Source organism: Mastomys coucha, chromosome X, assembly GCF_008632895.1.
Source record: "Mastomys coucha isolate ucsf_1 chromosome X, UCSF_Mcou_1, whole genome shotgun sequence".
Taxonomy (NCBI): domain Eukaryota; kingdom Metazoa; phylum Chordata; class Mammalia; order Rodentia; family Muridae; genus Mastomys; species Mastomys coucha.
In genome coordinates, this window is record NC_045030.1 from 56,183,692 (window position 1) to 56,192,504 (window position 8,813).

Consider the following 8,813-nt stretch of genomic DNA (forward strand, 5'->3'; position numbering starts at 1 on the left):
CATGTGTATGCATAGTCATGGTCCTCAGATTAGAAGAACTAACCTAGTTGAGAGAGAACACTGTAATGTAGGACAATAACAGAAAATTTACCATTCAACATAACATTACCTTGCCTAAGTGACCACACACTCTGGGTTTCTTTTCTTGGAACTAATAGCGCCTTTGTGAAGGGATGCTGAGAAGGTTGAGCTACATGCAAAAACTGTCTCTTTGATCCACAAGAGACATTTGAGAAAAGTGACTTTCTTTTCCCTTATGTAGTAGGACACACAAGAGCATATTTGGATGAGCTGGCATGTCACCAACCTTACAGATTATCATCTCTGTGGCATGAAGTTCATTCAGAGTGATTTGTGACGTGAGAGTAAGTCATGGTACTAATGTTACTAATACAACCCAACAGAAATCAGAGTATTTCTTCCTCTTGCGGGTTAGATTGAGAGGCTATGTGTGACTCGTTCAGACCACTAGGGCACCATTGAAAATTGTACAGTCTTAAAGAAATACATGAATACACACACAGAGAGAGACTCAAATAAATACACACATAAACACACACATGGACACACACTAGAGAGGAGTAAGGAGAGAAAAAGAGAGGTACACAGTTTCACAAGAAGCCATTTTTAAATGAACATAAAATGCTCTAAAATACCAACCTATAATCTTATATTCATTATAATTATATCAAAGCTTTAAAAGCACTAAAAAAAAGTGTATGTGCCAGATATATGCCATTGAATATAATGAAAGTAGGGTGTTCCGTATAGATTTGCATTTAAAAATGTAAATGTACAAGATAGAGTGAAAAAACACTTATCATCCGTCTCATTGAAACCCAGATAAACTGAGTCTGAGTTGGTTGTAATTGCTAGGCTCTGGAGCAAAGGCCAGCATAGCCCTCAACTCCTCATAGCTTTCACCTTCCAGCTCCTTTTATTTAATGGCTCAGAGGGCAGAAAACTAACCCCTGGACACAAAGAGTTATAACAGAGCTGCACTTAACACTACTGCCTGCTTAAGTAAGAGCACATCCTTGGCACACTAGCCCTGTCCTCACTTTCAAGAGAAAAGGATGAATGGCAGATGACGAGGTCAGCCAGCAAGTCCAGGAAGAGTAGTATCTAAGAGATGACTGATAATTTGGATTTGAGAAAAAGATGAATCACCTATCTCTATCTCTCTCACTTGCTCTCATCTTCAGTTAAAAGCCACATCTGTGGAGACAACTCACACTGACAATCTTCCCCTACCCCAATTAAGAAAATCCAGTCACTAGTTGAAATCATTTTTTTCTTTTTTTTCCAATCCCTGTGGAGGCAGATTTCCTATGAAGCTAATGAAAAGAGCTACAAGGACCCACCTCGGCACTTCCAGAAGAGATTTTAGTATTCTAAACGGCCTTCCTTAAGAAATGAGTCCCTAAAACTGTAGAAACTTTTAGCCTCAGCAAGTATGGATGCACGCCAACATCTTATAAAAACTGTAAACTTTTTCATGCAGCATTTCTCTAAGAGTGCTGACTCTCCATGTTAGCCATGGACAAATGTCTTGCTTTGTGAGATCTGAACTCTCTGAAGGTAGGTATGTAGCCATTTAGCTCTTTGAATCCCTCTTGATACTTGCTTTCAGAACATACTAGGTACTGCTCAGCAAGTTTCCAAGTAAAATAGATTTCCCTTGAAAGAAAGAAAATTAGAATCGAATGACTTCCCACAACCACAAAGCAAAATACAGGGAGTCAGGCTAAAACATAGCACTTCAGGGCGGTGGTATCTCCAGCTGTCCTCCCTGCGTCCAATTCCTCTTCACCATCTATTGGCTATGCTACTTTGGACTTGTAATTTCCCTAAGCCCCTACTTCCTCAGGAGTAAAATGAAACCAACAAGCGGCCAATTTCATGGGCTTGAGGGGAGGTTTCAATGAGATAAATACAAATGGAACTGGTTAGAGACTTTCCTTCTTTTCTCACTTAGTCTCTCGGTGCCTATTTATAAAGGAAGTTCCTGATGACCCTGCAACTCGCAACCATTTTCCCACCACATCCACTTGCTTATTTTCTCTCACCCAGAAGAAGCTGAGGCTAGTTGACCTGGCCCCAAGGCTGTATCCATAATCATTGCACTGCATTGCAGGAGTGGGGAGCAAAGGTGATAAAGAAGAGGAGACTCAGCTGTGCCTTTGCTGGTACTCTAGCTGAGAACGGATGGAGACTGGAACTGAAATACAACATCAGATCATGAATGAGACAACTGAGCCTGAGTGAGGGATGCACGGATGCAGGGGGAAGATGGGAGAAGAGAAGGTGGGACCAGGGAGAAACAAAGTGTAGTACCTAAGCCCTGGAAGCATCTCACAGTCCACAGGAAAAGTGTTTTTAATTTCAACATTACCACTTCCAACTTAGGGGAAAATTGTTTCTACCTCCATTCAACTGTCAGGAGAATTGAAATCTCTCAAACATATGCTTCATTACCCCCATATCAGGTACTGCAAAACGCCAGTGAGACAGAAAAAGGAGGAGGAACAACATATGTTTTAAGAAAGTAAACAAAGCCCGGTGGGGGGCAGGGTGGGGAGCAATCAACTCTAGGCAAAGTGAGAGTCTTTCTGGAAGCTTCCAGCAGGCAGAAGGGCCCTTCATTTGCTTGGTGGGGCATGCTAGTGATAAAGGTAGGCAGTGGGGGTGAGTGTAGGAGGTGCTGTAGAGAACAGGGGTTCATCTGCATAATCTTCTCACCTCATTGGTGGCCCTAGAATAGTGTCTGCTTGCACACTGGGTCCTTTTCCTAAGCTCTTTTTATTTAACAGTTTTCAGCCTAATGACTGACTTTCCTAAATCAATAAGAGGGTACAGGAAAGGTCTGCAACTCCCTCAGCTCTCCCTCAGCTCCTGCTCAGCTCAAGCCACCACAATTTAGAAATCAAATGGAATCCAAAAGTTCTTAGACCAAATCTGACTGAACACTTTAAACACTCAACTTGCCAGTTATTTTTTTTCCAATAGCCCTAATAATTAAAACAATTGCATTTAAAAAAAAAAAAAAAACCCTTCGGAACCAAAATACCTCTTTGAGCCAGTGCCATAATAAGTCCTGTAATTAGAGCCAGCACCTTCTGTGTTCTGATGAGAAATCTCCCCTTTATAATGGGATTAGCAGAGCTTTGCTGAACGACGAGCGGGCTGATTAATAATTGACATTTTTGAGGATATATAACCTCGCTCGTGGTCAGGGTTTGTGTTCCTAAAATTCTTCTATTCAATTGAATGTTATTCTATTTAGCTCCAACAAATGAATTAAGTTCTGATTAGACATCAACGTAATTATTCTCTCAGGCACACTGTTTTCAACAAAGACAGGGTTTTGACAGGGTGGCCAGCAGTTAACAGTTTCAGACTCAGTGGGGCTCAGCCCAAGCAGAGCTAGTTAAGGGGGGGGGATTTCTGAAATGGAGAAAAATTGCTCAGGACTCACTTAAAACACCCAGCACATCACAAAAACCTAAATTAAGAAATGATAGAATCACAAAAACATGTTTATCAACAGTCAAGCAATTATTTAGTCACATATTAACAGTGAAGTAAGACAAATAAATAATCTGCTTAAATAAAATCCCCAGTTATTTCTAGCAGAAATGACTGGGAAAATTGCTCAGAGTTGATGGAAAAGGGTGTTCTAACCAAGGTTACTTTTATTTAGGGGAGCAGGAGAGACAGGACTGACAAGAATGGGTGCAGATAGAAAGAGAAAGCCAGCAGAAAGCAACAAAAGCGGGAAGAAACCGTTGCCCTCCTCCCATCCTTTTCTGCCTTAGCTCCTCCAAGGAAAGCAAACCCTCCAAGCCTGATTAACAACCAACTAGCCCTGAGGCTCTGCCTCCCTTTGGCTCCACAGTGATAGACGTAGCAGTTCAGGTGTGGCCAGGGCATTGTTAAGGTGGCTCCCTGGGGGAGGTGCTAACTGTGAGAGCATGAGGACCTGAATTCAGAGCTTCAGCACCTCTGCCTTTTAAAGGGTCCAGCACAGGGCAGCTACCTGAAACCAGAACATCTAACTGTGGCAGAAGTTGCTTAAGTACATCTTGATGTCCATCTTCAGAGAGGTCAATGGACCCCATAATTTCTTGGGTGCCACCTGGACTAGAAATGTTGATAGAAAAGAGCTGTCTTCATAAAGTGTGTGTGTGTGTGTGTGTGTGTGTGTGTTGTCTGTGTGCGTGTGTGTATGTATGTCTACGTGTGTGTGTGTATGTCTGTGTGCGTGTGTGTGTATGTATGTATGTCTGCGTGTGTGTGTGTGTGTGTGTGTGTGTGTGTGTGTGTGTATTTTAAGACCTTGTCACATAAAGTTCTATGACTAGAATTTTAGCCCCATTTTATAGATTTGGCATAATAATCCAATCTAAATAATGTCTCCAAATCCATGAACTATAAATGCACATCTTGAATTAAACTGGATTTTTCTGACTCAGAATTCAGTATGCTTTTTAAAAACCTTTATCATCACACTTATGAGTGTACATATGTGTGCACATGCATATGTGCAGGTCAGAGAACAACCTTCTAACAAATGTGTTCCATGGATTGAAGTGAGGTCACCAGGCTTGGCGACAAGCCACCTCACTGGCATGAATTCAGCATTCTTCTGGTATTCGTATGTACAAAAATTCATATAAGCCTTTTAAGATATAAGTATAAAGACAAGGAGAATGACCTAATCTGATTGTCCCAGATTGCTTCACAATCACCAATGTGAACACTAACTGCACGACTGCTTCTATATAATTGGGGTTATGGTAACAGGTATGTATATAACCCTCTAAAAATGCCCCTAGCTACCATTTAGTGAAGTTATCGAGTCCAGTTCTAGGCTCCCTACTATTAGTAGTCCATGTTGCTTCATAGAGTGCATATGTACCTCTCCATAGCACCCTGCCACACTTCCATCCAATTGCTTCTCCACTAATAGCTAGAAAGTCAGAAAATCAAGCTTGTTGTAAAGACTGTGCATTAATAAGAAGAGTAGGCTCCAAGCAAGAAAGCTGGGAACTCTCAGACGAGCTAACTGCATAAGGAGAAGCTCTGTGGCATTTGACATCATGTAGACACGTTTGCAGCTAAACCACAGTTTTCTTGCTCTGATCAAGAGTTCAAGTTGTGGGACAGTCAACTTCCAGTAAAAGCATAGTGTTGATGCATTCTAAAGAGCTCTTTTCTCCCTCTGTCACTGGTACCTTGGGGAAGACCAAAATCATTCAATGTTGATTTAAAAAAAAAAAACAAAAACAAAACAAAACCCTGGACATAATCTTAAAGATTTCCTGGTAGTGTAAGGCTGAAATTCATAATGAAATTCCACGAACGAGAACAGGACTCTAATCGTGAAGATGACAAGGTATTAGAGATATGAAATGTCAGACTTCGATCTCATGTTTTCTTCAGGGGGACCATAAATCCCACTGCTTCGTACTTTTGTTTTGCCTAAGAGCAAGGAGAACCAAATCATAGGATAGATAGCTTGGGAGGCACGGTGGTACCTTGGAGTTTCCTTATCTATAAACTAGTGATGATTACAGTACAGGCCCCATAGGGTTGCTAGGAATATTAAATGAGATAATTATGTAAAAGTAAGCATCATACAGTAGGCACTTACTGAATCTTCACCATTATCTTTATCCTCATTATTATAAAGTAGGGGAGAAGAAAGAGAAAGCAAAGGGAAAATGTACTTTCAGCAGAGTTTCTCAAAAAGAATTAATTAAGCAGAAACAAAAAACGATTGTGCTGCCCCATTTTCCTAAGCACATCTAAGTAAATTAAATTTAGGAAACGAGGCAATGCAAAGATCGAGGATAAAGAACAACTTTTTAAATGCTTCAATCATTATCAAAACAGCATTAGCATTAGAGCACTCCAACCGCTGCAGCAAAGGGCCCCGGGCTCATGCGTGAGGGCAAAGGCTTCCTGCAATCAAAGCCATAAAATCCAAATCGAGGCAGTAAGGACTGCTCATGGAACTGTGCACAGAGCTCCAAAGCTCTCTCACTGCTGAGATACCCCCAATCAGGGCTACTGACAGAATCCTAAAGAGATTGAGAATCTAGGCCAAGATTAAGATAAACTTACTCCAAGTGCACGTGGTGGAGAAAATAGCTCACGAAAGCTACTACTTCGAATTTCACATAAACAAAATAGTAGTGCAATTTTCACAATAATTTGCTCTACCAGGATCTTGAGGGATGGATGTTTAGTTTTGAGCAAAAACAATTGTGCCCCTCAGTCCCAATTCCTGGGAATAATAAGTAGTTACGAGAAACAGGAAATAGATGCCCAGCTTTCACAGCAATTGTCTAGTTCTGACGCCTCCTTTGAAGCCTTCTCTCATCAAAATGTTTGTTACAGAAAGAATCTGTGGTCAGTGCTTTTCCAAGCATAACATAAATGCCTCGAGGTCTGTGATTGGGGTTCATTTTCTCTTGTAGGCTTTTTTTTTTAAACTGAGGCACATTAAAAATAAAAAATTTTTAAAAATCAGAATGAAAAGAGATAAAGGAGCAGACATGACAGACAGTAAGATTGCAAGCGCGAGAGAGTCGGCATCATTTGCTGTCTCCATGCTCCAGTCTCAGGGTTGTCCTTCTGCCTGTCCCTGTGATTCTAGAAATAAATGGGTTCGAACACACTTGTGCTTCTATGTATGTGTGTGTGTGTGAGAGAGAGAGAGGGAGAGAGAGAGACAGAGAGGGAGAGAGGGAGAGAGAGAGGCCATCAGTAGTAGTAGGTGTTGTCTCTGCACTCTACTCCCCGCTCATTTGGCTAGTATTCAGCTTCCATACTATAGCAGCCGTATCTGGACTTATTTTTGTCCCTAGTCTCACACTGTTCCAGTCCCCTAAAACACAATATGCAAAGCTCGAGACTGGACAGGTACAGGAATTGCAACGACAAAGATCCTCGGACAGCAATACCAGCTGCTCTGAAGACTGAAATGCCAGCGTCATCATCTGCCATGACATCTCAGCAGGCAATGGCAGAAAGGAAACACGAGGGACCTTGGTTATTCTAGGAATGAAAGAAGCCACTAATATTCCATTCTCATCAAGTACCTCCATGCCTCAAAGACTAAGTTAAATCCGTCCACTTCAACCCCTTGTAGCCTTACTTATCACCCCACTTCCAGCCAGTGAATCAACTCCAAAACCTATCTAAGAAGCACGTGAATGGTGCATGTATTTTTTAAACTGGTCTGAATTATTCATTCTATCACTAAATTGTTAGTCTCAACAAATGCTTCACGGGAGCCTCACTGCATAAATAGGTTAACAAAGATGTCACGCTTTTGTATTATACTTCATATAATGAACCTAGTATCAATATCCCCTGGGGCTTTTGACACAAGAAACCATTCGGAATGTATGTTTTATTAGCTAATGCTAAGGATTTCATTTTAAATACCTAAAATAAGGTATAATTGACCCACCTTATAATTCAGAGGTTAACACTTGTAAAGGTCTCATTAATCTGAAACTTAAGAATGTCAAGTAGTCCGAAGTGTGAGTACTGACCCCAAGCCTACCTTTACAGGCAAGTGGCAGCAGATTCAGTATTCTTAGTTTAGAAGGGAGAGAAATAGGTCAGGGAGATAGCTCAGCTGGTCAAGTAAAAAGTTTGGACACCCAGTAACCACAGAAAAATTCAGGTGTAGCACTGTGGGCCTGTAACCCCATCACTAGAGATGGAGAATAAGGAGAATTCCTAAAGCTCACTGGTCAGTTAGCCTGACTGAGTAGATGAGGTTCTCATTAAGTGAGAGATCCTCTTTCAAAAACTAAAAGGTGGAGCGTGATAGAGGAGGATAAACATGCACTGCCCTTTGGCCTCCACACATGCACATACATGTGCACACACCCATACTACCAAGTATATACCTGTCCACAGCAACCCCCAATACAACTGTAAAGAAGGGATGGAAGAGAATCTCCATATCTGCAAGTAATTCTCCTACTTGCAAGAGGCAGCCTAAGTTAGGGGATAAAATGATCAACTCTAAAAACCAGGTAATCTGGATTCAAATCTTGCCTTCACCATTTAGTTTAGGTGGGTAGCCTTGGCAAATCACCTAACCATTCTGGTCTTGCATCTTCCTCTATAAAATGGAGGTGACAAAGACCCACCCATAGGAGTATTGTGAGGATTAAATGAAAAGATACATGTAAACTACTTAACATCCCATGGTACTCTGTAAAGGCTTATCACTACCATCATCTCCACTTGATCTTTAATCTGAAGGAGTCTTCCTTGTGCTGCTGTAGTTTTCCGGTAAATTACCAAGGGTGGAATCACTTGCTGCCCGCCCATCCTTTCACAGTTCATAGAGAAGCATGGTGAGAAGTGACATTCAAAAGGAGACAGAGGGGGCGGGAGAAGCACTCACACACACACACTGGGAACTGTCTGGCCAACAAAGCCAGCTTCTTCCTCTTAAATGGAAAATGTCCCCAGTGGTCAGAAGGAGTTCGTGTATGTTCCACAGGTATCTGACTCACTCTGGAAGAAAACTGGCCGTGGAATTTATGAGAATTGTGGTGGTGATGGTGGTTGTGGTGGTCATGAGGGTTTAAAAAACGCCTTAATAGATAAACAGAGAAAATTTTCACTGACTTTTTCAGCAGTGCTTTATGCCTTTTATATACAAGGAAACAAAATGTCCTTGGACAATGAGTTTTAATACTATCCACTTTTCCAAAGATCAAAATGAAGTTCCTTTTTAAAAACTGTGTGTTTCTTATCCAGGGTCTCTCACGGGGAGG

General features: G+C 41.4%; 1 long non-coding RNA gene across 1 annotated transcript in view; it reads left to right on the top strand.

Moving 5' to 3' along the window:
- The first annotated feature begins 1,927 nt into the window (after positions 1 to 1,927).
- Positions 1,928 to 8,813, top strand: part of LOC116082731 — a 42,790-nt gene continuing 35,904 nt past the window's right edge. Inside the window, exon 1 of the long non-coding RNA XR_004115409.1 lies at positions 1,928 to 2,264. This is a non-coding gene — a long non-coding RNA (uncharacterized LOC116082731). The remainder of the gene's footprint in view (positions 2,265 to 8,813) is intronic.